The 14,496-nt window shown below is 35.1% G+C and overlaps 1 protein-coding gene across 7 annotated transcripts in view; it reads right to left on the bottom strand.

The window, feature by feature from the left end:
- The window catches only part of CNTN5 (contactin 5), a 679,382-nt gene that overhangs the window by 444,502 nt on the left and 220,384 nt on the right, over positions 1-14,496 (bottom strand). For 2 of the 7 annotated variants that reach the window (XM_049823515.1, XM_049823517.1), the window contains exon 2: positions 3,723-3,899. The exons of the other annotated variants lie outside the window; for them this stretch is intronic. The gene's annotated coding sequence lies outside the window, so the exon portion shown is untranslated. The remainder of the gene's footprint in view (positions 1-3,722; positions 3,900-14,496) is intronic. 7 annotated transcript variants of the gene reach the window in all.

A 14,496-nucleotide genomic window follows, 5' to 3' on the forward strand; every position in this document is an offset into this window, starting at 1 on the left:
CAGCCCTTTTTGAAAAAAAAACAAAAGACCAAGCAACATATTTTTACAGCTTTATTTCCTGCATTAGAAACTGATAACCTTTATGAAATTATGGAGGAGTACAGTAAAAAAGAGCACACTTCTTAGAAATATACTAATTCCTTGCTAGGGAGACCATCTGTAGCAGGAGATTAATCTTCAAATTCAGTCTCTCTCAGCTTAACTCTGAAGAGGCTAATACAGACAGCAAGTGCTAAATGGAAGGAGGGAGTCAGAGCTTGACTACCAGACATAATTCACTGTTTTATAGCGAACATGGTTTATACTAATCTGTTTTCCTTTGCCCTGAAGCCAGCTAGGAAAGCTAGGGAAACCTGGCCTTGGCTGCAGAGCAGCCCACAGCCCACCTGGCCATAGCCTGGCAAGCTCCTCTCTCGCCTCATCTTCCTCATCTACACGGTCCTCTACCAGTCTCCAAATACCTGGTTTTTTGGCCCAGTATCCAAAGTAAATATTTTTACCAAACACTATTAGAAAAATGATGTAATTTCAGAGTCGTGCTGTAATTTTAAAAGAACATATTTCATGCACACTTTGTGTATTCAGAATGACTTGCAGAGTTTGTGCCCTCTTCACTTGCATTAATTCTGGTATTGATGTGATTCTTTGCAACCTCATTCCTTGTGCTAACCTCGGAGAAAACTCACCTGAAGGTGAGCAGTTTTCTGCAAGGTTAGTGTGCTAAAATGCCTCAGGAAAAGGGCTGAGGAGTTAAAAGGGAGGTGGCAGGACTGCACACAAGCGGGGAAGGAGGGATGGCAGGTAGCTCGAAGCTGAGCTTAGGCTGCAGGGGAGCCCCAGGCTCCAGAGCCACATTTCTGCAGAGGAGAGGACACAAGTAGGACAAAAAGCATTTTACCTTTCTATGGCTGCATTGAAAATGAACTTAAGACTTAGATGGGTAAAGAGACTTAGATGGCTAATGAACTGACAGTTCTCATGGCTGCTAATATTCTCTAGGGTTTCCCCTCCCCCTTGCAACACCCAAAAGGGCTTTCCAGTATCCATCTGCTGTATCTTGTCTCTAGGAACGAGAATTAATAAATATGCAGTGATCCCAAAACTACTCCCTGCCAAATAACCTTAGTGTAGCAACGGCAGTCACCAAAAGTATGGATATAGGGTATGCTAGATGTCAGCAGCAGAGACAGCTGGGTTACTATATTAGAAAACTCAGCGTGCCCTGAGCACAGGGTGACCCACACCGAGGGACATTCAGCCTCAGAAAATGCAGCATCAGGGCATGATAATTCTCACGTTTTACAACAAGATAAATAAAATATATATAGTGCCTCTAAGACAGATGCATGGATGTCATCTCCCATCACAAAGGTTTTGCCCACTTCTTTTATTTTTAATTTCTTCATGGAGAAGTTGGTAGAAATCAAGGATAAATACAGAAGTGCTATACCAAAAATTCTGATCCATCATTATGCACATTTCAACATCCTACAGTAGATTTTTCTCTTAAATCATTAAATGATTTCTGGGGATGGATACCATTATTTAGGGAAAGTGGAAGTCCTACAAATACTGTGATGACACAACTTTTTTTCTCCTGACATACATAGGAACTGTATTCAGAATAGACATCCTATCTTCTCTCTCCAAATACCAGCTTACTTGATGTGGCAAATGAATTATGTATTCCACCAGAAACCATTAACAAAAAAGACTGATATAACTGCAGAATTGTATGCAAACTCAAAAAATACTTATTTCACACCCATTTCATGTATACCAAATGGTTTAAAGAATGTCAGCTGTAGCCATAACAACACAGAAAAAATGCACAAATATTTTCTGGATCGAATGTAATTATGAAAAAATAACTAAATAACACTACCCAAAAGACTACTTATGAACAGCACATTTAAATATTCTGTAAAAATAACCAAACAGAAAATTAAACGTCTAAGAACTTAACTTTGTTCTACAGGAAGAAAACTGAATAAAGCCTATTTATCTACAGCTCTTTGTCCTGAAAACCATGCATCCACAAATATAGTACCATCAGCTTCTTGCAGCATCCTTACCATATTGGTGTGGGTTAAGAGAAAGCATGTTCTGTGCTCAGTCTATCACTACGTAGCAGTTTGCTCACCAGATGTATTGAACAGAATGTAGAAAATCTACATTCTACCTAAATTTCTCCAAGTAAAGCATTTGGAGAGTTTTTTTCTCTGCTTAGCTTTTTCACTAAATTTTGGTGAACATTAATGTTAAGTACTTTTTCAAATTTCTCTGGAGTTGACTAATGAGTTCTGCTATTACTGGGATGGAAGAGAAAGAATGTCCTCACAGACAAATGACAAAACTGTGTGAACCCTATCTCCTGTTGAAACTCTCTAAATAATGATACCAAGATCAACATTCATTTTGTCTTTCTACATGTTATCATATTTATTCTACATTACTGCCACACCTTTCCACCCTACAATGAAGCTTGTTTGTGGCTCCCACCCGCCAATTACTTTTGGGAAGAGAAACATGAAACTGCTTTTCTTCCTACCAGTGAGAAGACAAAGAGAAGAAAACAAACACCTTCTATCTCCACTAAGCCTGCTTATCATAAACAGGAACGTATTGGTATGACAGAGAAAGAAAAAGGACTCTAACAGAGTGAAGTGAAACATTTAAGCGAGAGATATATTCAGAGAAGCCAAATGTTGAGGACTTCAAGACCCAAAGGATTTCTCCTGGCTTGACCAGACAGAGTAAGGACCAGCAGTATGCTTACACTGGACTGGCCATTTTTACCCTCTTCCTCTCTATTTTCCCAAACCTGTTTCTCCCCATCCACTTTGATCCCTCCCTTTCCCCACATTTAGCTCTTCCTTTAGACATCATATAGGTTTCATTATATCTACAATCCCCTTAAAACTTCCCATAACAAGATTTATACAATCCTACAAACCCCTCAAATATCCCTAGTAAGTTTGCTCTTACCCATAAGACCCACAATGATCTTGTTTCCTCCCTTTTATCAGTTACGAAGCTCTGGCTGAAGCTCTCCACTGATTTTTTCAGTGTTCTGCAAGTTCTTGGCCTTTGGTATTGTTCCTGTGATGTCCTAATCACTTAAGTTTCTGTATCTAGTGTTTAACATGTTACTTCTCCCTGTTCTTATTATTGGGATTTTTTTTAAGTTGAATTGCCAGATAACCAGATATCTTGACAATCCAGATGTCCTTACATTTCAGGTGTCCACATACCTTTTACCATCCACATATCCTTATAATACACATTTTTCAAAGAGAGAAACACTTTAATTAAGGGATTATTACAACTGCCGTTTAGTAGCCTCAAAACAAGAATATGACTGTGCAGATTGTAATCTTACTTTCTGGATTATTTTCAAATTTACAGCAAGCTACCCTTCAAAATCACCATATATATTAAAACATGGGAGAAGTACACTCTGTTTTAGACTTGTCAATAAAAACGTTTTGTTACTGATACGCTGAGTCCTTTGTTCATCATACCAATGAATATTATCAATCTTACCTTAATTTCATCCCTCTATCACTGTATGGCTTTATTAACTCTAAAGAAGAACAATTTTATTTTTGGTTTTTTCCTTCAACTGTGGGGTACATGGTATAGTGGAGTCCATGACTGCTACTGCTACTGCCTCATGAACAGAAATAACAACAACAACAAAATATTATTAAAGAACACACCTGCAGAGAATAGTTGAACTTCCCTCCACAGCCTTGGCCTTTGGCTGCTGATGCCTCTCTCTAGTAGTCTGCTGCCCTAATTCATTGCATCACTTCAATTTTCTGTATTAAGGCTCCTCAAGGTAGACACCCTATCTCACTCTGTCTGGTATAGGAGGGTTAATCTCCACCAGGCCACTGTGAAGAAAATAATAAACCCCAACAATTATGAAAATGTCACTTTCCTTTTTCTGGCAGGACCATATGTCACATCTTAGAAAAATGTCAGGGTTTCCACGGGCCACAGTGTTGTTATTGATGTAGTTTGTATTGCACAGTAAAGCACATAGATTCAGAGTTTAATGATTTTACATTTTCTAGTGGAATGCAAAACATGTTATCCCTAATGGTCATGTAAAAAAAACCAAAAAAAGCCTGAGTTTTCAACATGACACAGAATTCTGTTTTTCTATGTAAAGATAACATTTCATCATCAGTACAAGAAGTTCATAATATAATTAAAAAAACCCAACAGAACCAAAACATTTGATTTCAAGTTCTATAAGACAAATTTCTTACTTGTCTTACTTACATTAAAATTGAGTCATTCTGCACAACAAGCAAAGCCTGAGGAGTCTGGATGTCTCCAGCTCTTTTAGTGACATGCCCTCGAGGAGTTATGCCTCATCATTCCTCACTAGACAAAATCTTTGAGGGTTTTCAAGGACAGCTCTAAAGAGAGCTTGTTGCAATATTCTAGCCCAAAGGCACAGAGCACTATGGGCAGGTTTGTGTCCATTATCATCTTTGAATATTTCAGAAATTAAAATGGCTATATAAATGTGATGTCTGAACTATTTCACTATGAGGCATTACTAGTCTACACTTTGTTGTTACTGAATTTTACCAGAGACGTGATCTCTAAGTGAAACAGGGGAAAAATTGCCTGTATTCTTAAATAGAATTTGATGTAGAGAGAATATCTTAAGTTTCTGTAGCAATTGTAGAAGTGGAAAAGGAGAAAGGCAATTGAAATCAAGAGGAAAAATGGAAAGAATAGTAGACAATGAAACCTAGTTGATGCCATTACAAGGCATGCATAATTCTGAAAAGGAAACCTATTCAGAAGATGCTCTAATCTGTAGGACGTACTTTCTGAAGTTGTTTTGTGGTTTTGTTTATTCCATGGCATTAGATTACAAATTCAGTGAAAGAAGTTTACAGAAAGTTATGTATCATCAATTATTTATACAATCAGATGTATCTTCATTGTTTAATTACAATACAAACTTTTTTATTTCTTTCTAAATTTCTTTGAGTTTCTTTAAATAATTTAGATCTTTGGGTGTTCATAGATGGGGAATATTCATTCTGGAGAATGTGATGCTTAAAACCTAAACCCTCTTAAAAATATTTTTCTTTAAGCATTTATGAGTTTTTTGAGGAAAAACAAACAAACAAACAAACGAACAAACAAACAAATAAAACCACTTGGTTCCCAGGTCCAGGTGAATATGTCCAAATAAAATAAATACAAATAAAATAAAGTAAAATACAAATTCACAAGAAAACCAAAGTGACTTCAAAGTATTATTTACTATATACTTAGTTTTTACACAACTAAAAATTAGAACCAAAGTAATTAAAAAATTAATAAAATAGTATAGGAATAAATGAGATGTTACAAATTGGAAAAAGAAAAAAACCTTTCTTAAAGTATTGAAAATTAGTTTTTAGATAATTTTAAATATTTTCAGCTTTTTTAGGTATATCTTTATTGACTCCAGTCCTTTTTAATAAAGTAAGAATAATCCTGAATGTTCCACTTAGGCATTATGCTACTCAGAGAAATATTTATGCAATTGAAATTACTCATCTAAAACATACTACTTCAGTTGTCCTCTCTTTCAGCATAGCAGCCTGCTCAGATGGAAGTGATGCAAACACCTGTTTACATCATCTAATTCTCATTAGATTGTGTTCAAATGTTATACCTATAGAATCTCTCAGGGGTATACTTGTTAACTTGAATTTTGACATGCTCAGCTTAACAGGTTTAGGAAAAGAATATGAAGTAGAACAACAAAGACAGACAAACAACCAAACCCATCAATGATAGATTTCAGATACATGCTAAAAGGTGTGAAAGACAAAGGTTTTTCTGGCTACCTTACTGCAAGAAAAACATAACTCAGAAACAATTGTAATAGAATTTCTTTTCCCATTTCTTTATTTTATAGTGCATTGAGAGTTAACCCTGATTTAGCATATGATGGTGAATAGATTCAACCATTTATACTATGTACAGAAACTTCTGTCTTCCATTACACATTGTAAAGCAGCAATTACAAGTAAAGACGACATGCAGGAGAATAACCAACTTAGCATTTTGAGGACTCTGAGGATTTTATTTTTTTTCTCCCTGAATAGTTTGCAGACTCAGAGAATGTTGAGGTATGTGAAAAATCAATGTAACACAGTCTCTTCATGTGAACTCTTTATCTGGTAGTGGAAAAAAGAAACTTTCATAAGATACTGGTTGCAAAAGATTCACTACATAATTCTACAGTTTTAAGCAGTTTGGTTAACCAACACATACTTAACCAAATGCAACTCTGAACCTAAATAAAATCCACCTTTTTGAGATTTCTGCAGCGTTCAAAATACACCCTGACACAAATTAAATGTAGCATTGTACTGAAATTTTTATTAATGGGTGGTATCTCTGGTCAAAACTTAAGATTGGTTTTACAGTTTTTGTGAGTATCATGAAATATTTATAATTATAAGGATTTTTGTTTTGTAAAAATAATTATCACAAAGTGACAAACTGTTACATGCCATTTCTCATGATTTTCATATTTCCCTGCCATAAATGTCTGCAGGTTTTTCCTCACCTGCTAAATTATCAAGTGACAGCTTTGCTCAGAGCCCTCTTGAAATTAAAAATAAGCAATTGAACTTGACTCACTAGGGGTTAAACAACATTATAACAACTACTTCTGAAATTAAACTCTAGTTTGATTTCAAAAGTAATCAGACTTTTGGGCTGGATTAAGGAATGGCACTGTTCTTATAAATGTGATTTTATTAATTAAGAAATCATTAAGGAATTGCTAAATGAAACCCCACATCATGAGTGGCAAAAAGTCATTTCAGTTTCTAATCATAATCTGTTTAAACTCCTAGGGGCAAAAAGTAGTTTGTGATTTATATTTTCTTGCATTTTAACATCATTGAGGAACATTCCACTTCTACAAAATTCTTTTTAGCTATGTCCTGTTTCTGATCTTTCAGTTGTCTCCAGGGCAAAATTAATTTAATTGAATGAAGGATGGCCATGTTTAATGATTATTATTACTAAATTTATCCATCTGAAGTACTTTAGATTTCATCAGCTTCTTTAAAAGGACTAGCAAAAGTTGCTACTGAATTGGACACATAATTCAACAAGTTATCACTACAGCCAGAAAATAAGTAGTAAAGGTTAAGAAAATTCCAGAGTAGGTCTGCCAAACTTACCCAGGTCCTTATAGGATGATTATGCAGTGGTATTTGATTATTTAAAAGTATATGAAGATCTGCAATGTGTCTTTGGAAATATTATTTAATCTGTATCAACAATAGAGCTAGCCAAAATGCTAAAATACTTAACAAAATGTTCAAGCAAAAGAACTTATTTTTTCTTTTTTTGATAATCTCTTTTGGCTGAAATGGTATCTTTCATTAACAACATAACTGATTACAAACATTTTGACAAGATATCGATCTTTTCACGAACAGGCAATTACACTATGTTCTTCTATGACTGCTACAGAGATTTTTTTCTGTAGATGTTTGCAAGTGCTCCACAGAAACAGTTATGGTTGCTTCCTATAAAAGGAAAGAGAAGCTGGAATTTAAACAAAATAGTCGTGGATGTGCACAGACTTTTTTTCATTGAGTAATATTATCACACCAGGCAACAGGCAAATTATATAGCCATGAACTTCAAGTTAAGAAAGACTGGCAAGGATAAAACCCAATAATTAAGGCTTAAGACAGTCAAGATCTTGAAACACTGCTTTTCTCAGCTTACTTCCTTGGACATTCTCACCAATGCATAGCTGGTAAATTCCTGCTGATGTTGACTCCACCACTCAGGCAACAAAACCAAAAATTAAAGTGAAATGTTTCCATGAGTATCATTGGTCAGATTTGTTGAGATCACTCTCATCACTTTTGCTGAGGTGTGATATATAACACTACACATATCCAGTTTGATCTAACAAATTTTCAGCTAGTACATTGAAGATGCTCTTTATCTCCCCTATTCTTTATACAGTTTTATAAAGTATTTGGTCCATTACTCTTTATGAAAAAAATAATCATTAATCGTTCTGTAGACCTCCTGAAGTAAACTCCTAGTCTGTTGACAGGAATTTGCAGTGATCTTGTGTTATCCTTTTCAGTCCTATATTTCTGTGATTTAAGTCTTCCTGGTTTAAAATCAAATACTATCCTCATACTTAAAGGTGAAGTAGGACAGGCTGGCCTAAACCCATCAGAACAAAAATAGGAAAAGTGATAGATAATGCTGAAGCATAAAGAGAATGTTGTTGGTGAAATCATATTAAAATAATAGTATTTAGTGCTGGTATTTCCACTTGTGTCTTGCTCATACCAAACTCATCAGGATTTTGAAGCTAGAAAATCAGCCATATAGCCTTTAGTTTTCTCCTGTTTCCCAGCCATTCTATAAACACAGGCAGCTCACAAACACTTTTCAGCATGTCTTGCAATCATCACCACCTCTTCAGCTAATATCATTCAGCTTATGTCCAAATGATAGAAACTCCAATATTCCACAGGAAAAAAACAAACCAAAACATCACACACACACACACACCCCCCCCCCAATTATGGGATACTTTTTCTCTCTTCTCCCACTTAAGTACAACGTTATGACACTAAAGTGCTTCATAAGCCTTTCATCTCTGCATAAATGGGTGCCTAAATATCTTTTCAGATTTACCCCTGAATATCCCACCCCTAACTTCAGGGATCCTTTGATGTTTGGCAATCCAAGAGTTGTCTACGTTCAAGGAGCTAAACTCAGCTTCCGTTTGCTGGATCTCCATGTACATCTAGGTCAAGGTGGTCTCAACAATGAAAAGATTTGAAGCAGCACCCTCAGTGCTGTGAGACTCTACTCATGCAGTCTTCCTTACTCATACTCAGTAAAACTCTTTGTTTCATTATCAGCTCTGCCAAAATTGTCGAACACACTCGAAATACTTGCCTACTAAGAAAGATGCACAGCAACCATATCATTAAACCTCTGTTACTCTCTCTTTAACTCTCCTCAAAATGCTGCAAAAGTATAAGTTTCCAGAGCAGAATTGCAATTCAAACTAAAGTTGGTATTGAGAGGCAGAAGGACATTTTTCCCTACATCCTGGCTCTAAACTCGGCTAGAACAAACTCAGCCCTCTGGTGCAGATCACCCGTGTAGCACACTGTGCAGTGAAGAGTTTCAGCCTCAACATGAACAATCTCCACGTAAATTTTGTCAGCTTTAAGGATACAAGTTATAAAAACAATCCTGTCATTGACTGTAAAACAGGGTGTACAGGTGTGTAGGCCTGTATTTTAATAATGTTTTGCAAGAAGTTCTGGAGAAGTGCTCAGCAGAGGACATTTTGTTTGGTATCACCTATGACACCATTGTGCCAATTCTTACTTGCTTTACATCTGCAATTTACTTTGGTAGGATTGATTACAAAATAGTAAAATCTCCAGGTGCATTTGGAGTTTTCCAAGATATAAGTAGGATGCTTGCATTTAATCCTTAGCTATTCACCTCAAAGATGCAGTACCTCTCCTGAAATAGATATTTTAATAAATCTAACAATGTCAGAAAAAAAACCCTCCACTCTTTTGAGAGTAAGAAGGACAGACTGTCTCAGTTTAATATATGTATAATTTTTTTCAGCCATGGGGACTGAAAGAATGATGAGAAAATCCTATTATGCAACAATATCCTGTTAACCTGGTAGAATAAAGCCAAGTTCTCCCTTGTATTTTAATACTGTTTCCTGAAGAATGAAATGAAGTATTTCACTTTTTCATATGAGTGTAACATGTATGATGAAGGGTCAGGGCCAGCATCTGGAAACTGTGGTATATATGCAGGTCTCCAGGGTCTCCAGAATCATACTTCTCACTCCTGGAGATAAGAAACTTGTTGCCAAGAAATCCTCTGAAAAAGCCTGCCTGAGTAAAATTAGTGGTTTAAACCAACCTGAATTAAATATTTGGGCAGTTACAGAGAATTAAAATAATATTTGAAGAAATTACTGTTTCACAAGTCTTTTTTTTTCTTCAAAAAAGCCTCCCATTGAGTGATTACCTAGTTTTGGAAACTGTAATTTCCTGTAATTATTTCTTTGCCATTGGTGCCCTGACTGTCACTTGGGCGTTAGCAGTGTTACATGCTCTTTTAAAGGGTCACCATTACCAATTCAAGTCCAAGCTGGATAGACTGGCATCACAGTAACAGGATGGAAAGGTTACTTCTTAAACATATTAGCCATGACACACAGCACTATCAGACTCAAATGAAGTTTGACAGTTTTTGGTGTGCAATTCCTTCAGTTTTTAAAATGGACTAATGATCTAATTAATTTATACTGCTGAGAAACATCACAGTTTCAGGTATGAGAACTCTTAAATGATTTTATATCCTAACACTTCCATAAATATGTTAAGAAATAACTTATAAAAAAAAAAAATGGTCAGTGCATTTTAAACCTATTGAAATGAACTGGTGAACTGTGAGCACAGTATTTTAGGTATGCTTCCATATGAACTGCTTCCCTTTTGGAAAATGTCCCATTTAATGCTTTCTGCCGGCTCTGGAAATGATCTGTCAGAAGATGCTACTGCAGATGTTTCCATCTGAGAGGAACTCGGGAAAGAAGTAGAGGGAAAGGCACCTCTCCTCCCAAACTGCCTGTCAGTCTTGTTCAAGAGCAGGTCCAGAAAATAAAATGTATCCCCTTTGGCAGCAGAGGTTGAAGTATTTTTAAAAGAAGGTTTTCCATAAAAAAAAAAAAAAAAAAAAAAATCCGTAAAGTTTCATAGCACTGGTGACAGAATAAGGATACACCCACTCAGAAGGCTTCATGTAACATTTTTAACTTTCAGATTCTATTTTGACAGGAGGATGACATAAATACATTCACAATTTTTTTGAACAGGACCTTTCTAGTGTCTTGTTTATGTAGCACTCAGGAGTAAGCAGAGTGGGAGCATTGTCATTACTTTGCAGATTATTAATTTGATTTCTGCAGATTCTCCTGTGACTCTCTAGTCATCTACACCTGTGAAGTCATATAAGATGACACTATGCTGACTTCTGTGCTTTTCAGAACCTTATAAATGGATTATTATTTTTGAATTGGGAACGTGAGTACAGGGTACTATTTGTATGAATAGTATTAAGATAGAAGAGCAATATGTAGACATACCCAGGCTGGCAAAAAAATATAAAAAACAACTGACAGGAAATAAAATATTTCCACCTAATGAAAAGCAAATTTTTACCTGTACATTTTGCAATAAATTTTCCAACATTTATATCTTAATCAAGGTTAAGTATCTTGTTAGTTACCAAAACACCAGAGAATAATGTTACTCTTGGCTAGAACAAAAAGGCAAAAGTACATTTCCAGTTACAACTGACATAATATTAAGAGAAAATCCTAAGAGGTAGCCATGAAATTATATTTCAGACAGTAGAAGTTATCTATGGAGAGACTCTGTATAGTTTGTTCAGGCACACAAATTTCATTAAAATAATTGTGATATCAGATAGATCAGAAAAAATTGAAAGATTTAAAATAATTGAATTTGGTTCCCAGAAGCTATATAAAAAATTCAACTTTCTTACATTATGAAGAAATATTTGCCATAGCAGTTATGAAGTAAGGAGACTGATAAACAAAGTTATCATGATGCACAGTTTTAAGAGTTAGCCGAGGAGCAGTCTGGTCTGCTGATGTCCTGTTTCAAGCCTTGAAACACTAGAAAGTCCAGGGCTATGGAACAAAGCTGATGCTATGGCAATAAAAATAAAAAATTTAATCTGGATTAACCAAGTAATTACCAATCTATCATCCACATGCCAATCTGTTGAAACATAACAGGTAGGACTCAATTAATAAAGAAGGCCAAGGACGTGTTAACTTCCATGAATCATACAAAAGCGCTGATAGTGTACTTAATAATTAAAGGAAGATAATCCAAATCAGCATGGATTCATGGAAAGTAGATCTTAGATATCTTGGAAGGATCTTTCTTTTTTTATGCAGTTATAAATTTGGCTGATAAATACAATAGTGCTGGTACAGTATGTTTAGATTTTAAAAAGGCTTTTTCTTTTTTGATACTACAACTATTCAAGTTAAATTGTTCTCATTTCTTAATCAACATATAAAGTATCCTGAACACTGAAATCAATGAAACTCTGACTAGTTGATAATGTGAGTAAGAAGAACTGCCTATTACTAGGATAGTTACCTATCTGGAGATACCTAGTCATGCTTAATACCTATTTCACATAATCTAGAAATGACCTTAAAAAACCTCTAGTCCTAATAAATAAGATTTGTAAATGACACAGTAGTCAGACCACTAATCCTTGATTACCTGATGAGTCAGAAAAAAAGGCAACAAACACCCTTCTTCCCCCCAGTTTGTTTTTCAATGTCACTAAAAGCAAAATAACATTGCCAAGTATCAAGAACATGGGCCATATTTCTAGGATGAAAGACTCCGAATAACTTCAAAATCAAATCACTACAAGCCAATGTTGCAAGCAAAATAATAATAATAATAAAAAGCTCTGGTGGGTAAAATAATAAATATTGTGTACATATGTCTGTTCTCTTACACAACTCTTACTCAAATACTGTGTTTATAATTCACAGAGGATGTTGAGGAGATGGAGAGGGTTCAGAGAAGTGCTATTATTGATATAAAAGTGTGGAAATTATGCCTTCTAGTTAAAAATTCAAGTCCATATACTAATATAAACGTTAAAGATGCCCTGTCCAGAATTAAACTACATTTAGAGTACAGAATAGCCAATGGACCATTATATATTAACAGCATGATGTCACAAAATCAAAGGCTGAAAATTAAAGCTGGAAATACTTAGGCTGAAATAAGTACACATTTAATACTCTAAGAGATTAAGCACTGGATCAACTTTACCACAAGCTTTTGCAGCATCTTTGTAAAAAAATGTGTTTTGTTTTAAAACTTGGGGGGTTTTGTCCCCAGTTATTTGCTATAATTATAGAGATTTTATAAAGTCTATTGCTGATTTAGAGAGATCATGCTAGGTAACTGCAATTGTTCCTTTGGTGTTACTTGAGAATACTAGCTCAGTCTATTACTTAAACATAGTTCTCATCGATTATTTCTCTGAAACAGCAAAAGGTGCACACCTTATAAGAATAGGATAATCTCCCTGATGATATTCTACAATATGGAATACAGGTATTTAGGGGGTAAATAGAACAGCTTATCTGCAGTTACCATTAATGTTGTTTACAGTTTACTTTCTTATCAAGATTACATCTGTTCTTATAGCCTCATTCATTGCACTGAAAGAAAGAAAAACCCTTACAAATTCTCCTTAACAGTAATAAATTCTACTAAGCAAACTCCACAGCTGACCAGCTCGATGTTTTGCTAACGCTGCCGATCAATAGGCATCAGGAAGAAGTGCAAGTTTAGAAAGTCCAAGCATCACTTAAGAGATATTTTTCAATTTTCCCTTTTATCAGATCCAAGTTCAAAAAACTGTAGAGTACACACATATGTTGGAATGTATTCTGTATTTTTTAAAAAATATTATGGATTCTCAAAAGTGATGCTTTTGAGAAAATACAGAGATCAAAAAAAATTTACATGTTTGGAAACATGTATATAACCATTGTCTTCCATTCATTCAACGTACAGGTAGCATTAAGCTTTGTCTGAAATCCTGCTGTTCCAAGAAGACAGTTACTTGAATCAGACATATATTTAAGGATCTGATCCATGATATGTGTCTGTCATCCCCAAAAATCTCTAACATGGAAACAAAACCCCACAGGCTCCTACTTTAAGTGTTTGAATTGTCCAAATTTCTTAAAGGAGACATTAAATTGGCACTTACACTAATAAATTATTATTATAATTGTATGGAACAGTTCAAGATTCATTTTGAGTATGTTTTAAGAGAAAGCTACAGAAACCTTCTCAGCAGGCTGAAACTTGTTGACCTGATTTTTACTTTCATAACCCTTACAGGGCCAATATATTTTGCTGATAACATCCCCTGAGCCACACTCATTAAAATTCTTTGTATCCATTCATATCTGCACTGCAGGATCATCTCTGGAAAGCTGTATTTTCATCTTCATAAAATAGGTAAAATTATTCATAAAGCTGTAAAGTCATTACTTTGCAATTACCCATATTTATATTACATTTTCACTTAGCCAGTTGAGATCATTGGCCCAATGACATGAATGCACATATTTCTGCATGAAAAAAAGAAACAACATGCTAATGAAATGTGGTGGAATATAGCACTTCATGTTCTCATGTTAGATGAGAAGGATTCAAGGCCAGTGACGCTGTTTTGGAATTATGGATGTAAATACTTTAGATTGGGAAAAAAGAAGGATGTTCTTTCATGTCACAATTGAAAATTCTGAGATACACTGAAGTTATGAATTATAAGCCCTTTAACATTTAT

Source organism: Accipiter gentilis, chromosome 19, assembly GCF_929443795.1.
Source record: "Accipiter gentilis chromosome 19, bAccGen1.1, whole genome shotgun sequence".
In the NCBI taxonomy this organism is placed as follows: Eukaryota; Metazoa; Chordata; class Aves; order Accipitriformes; family Accipitridae; genus Astur; species Astur gentilis.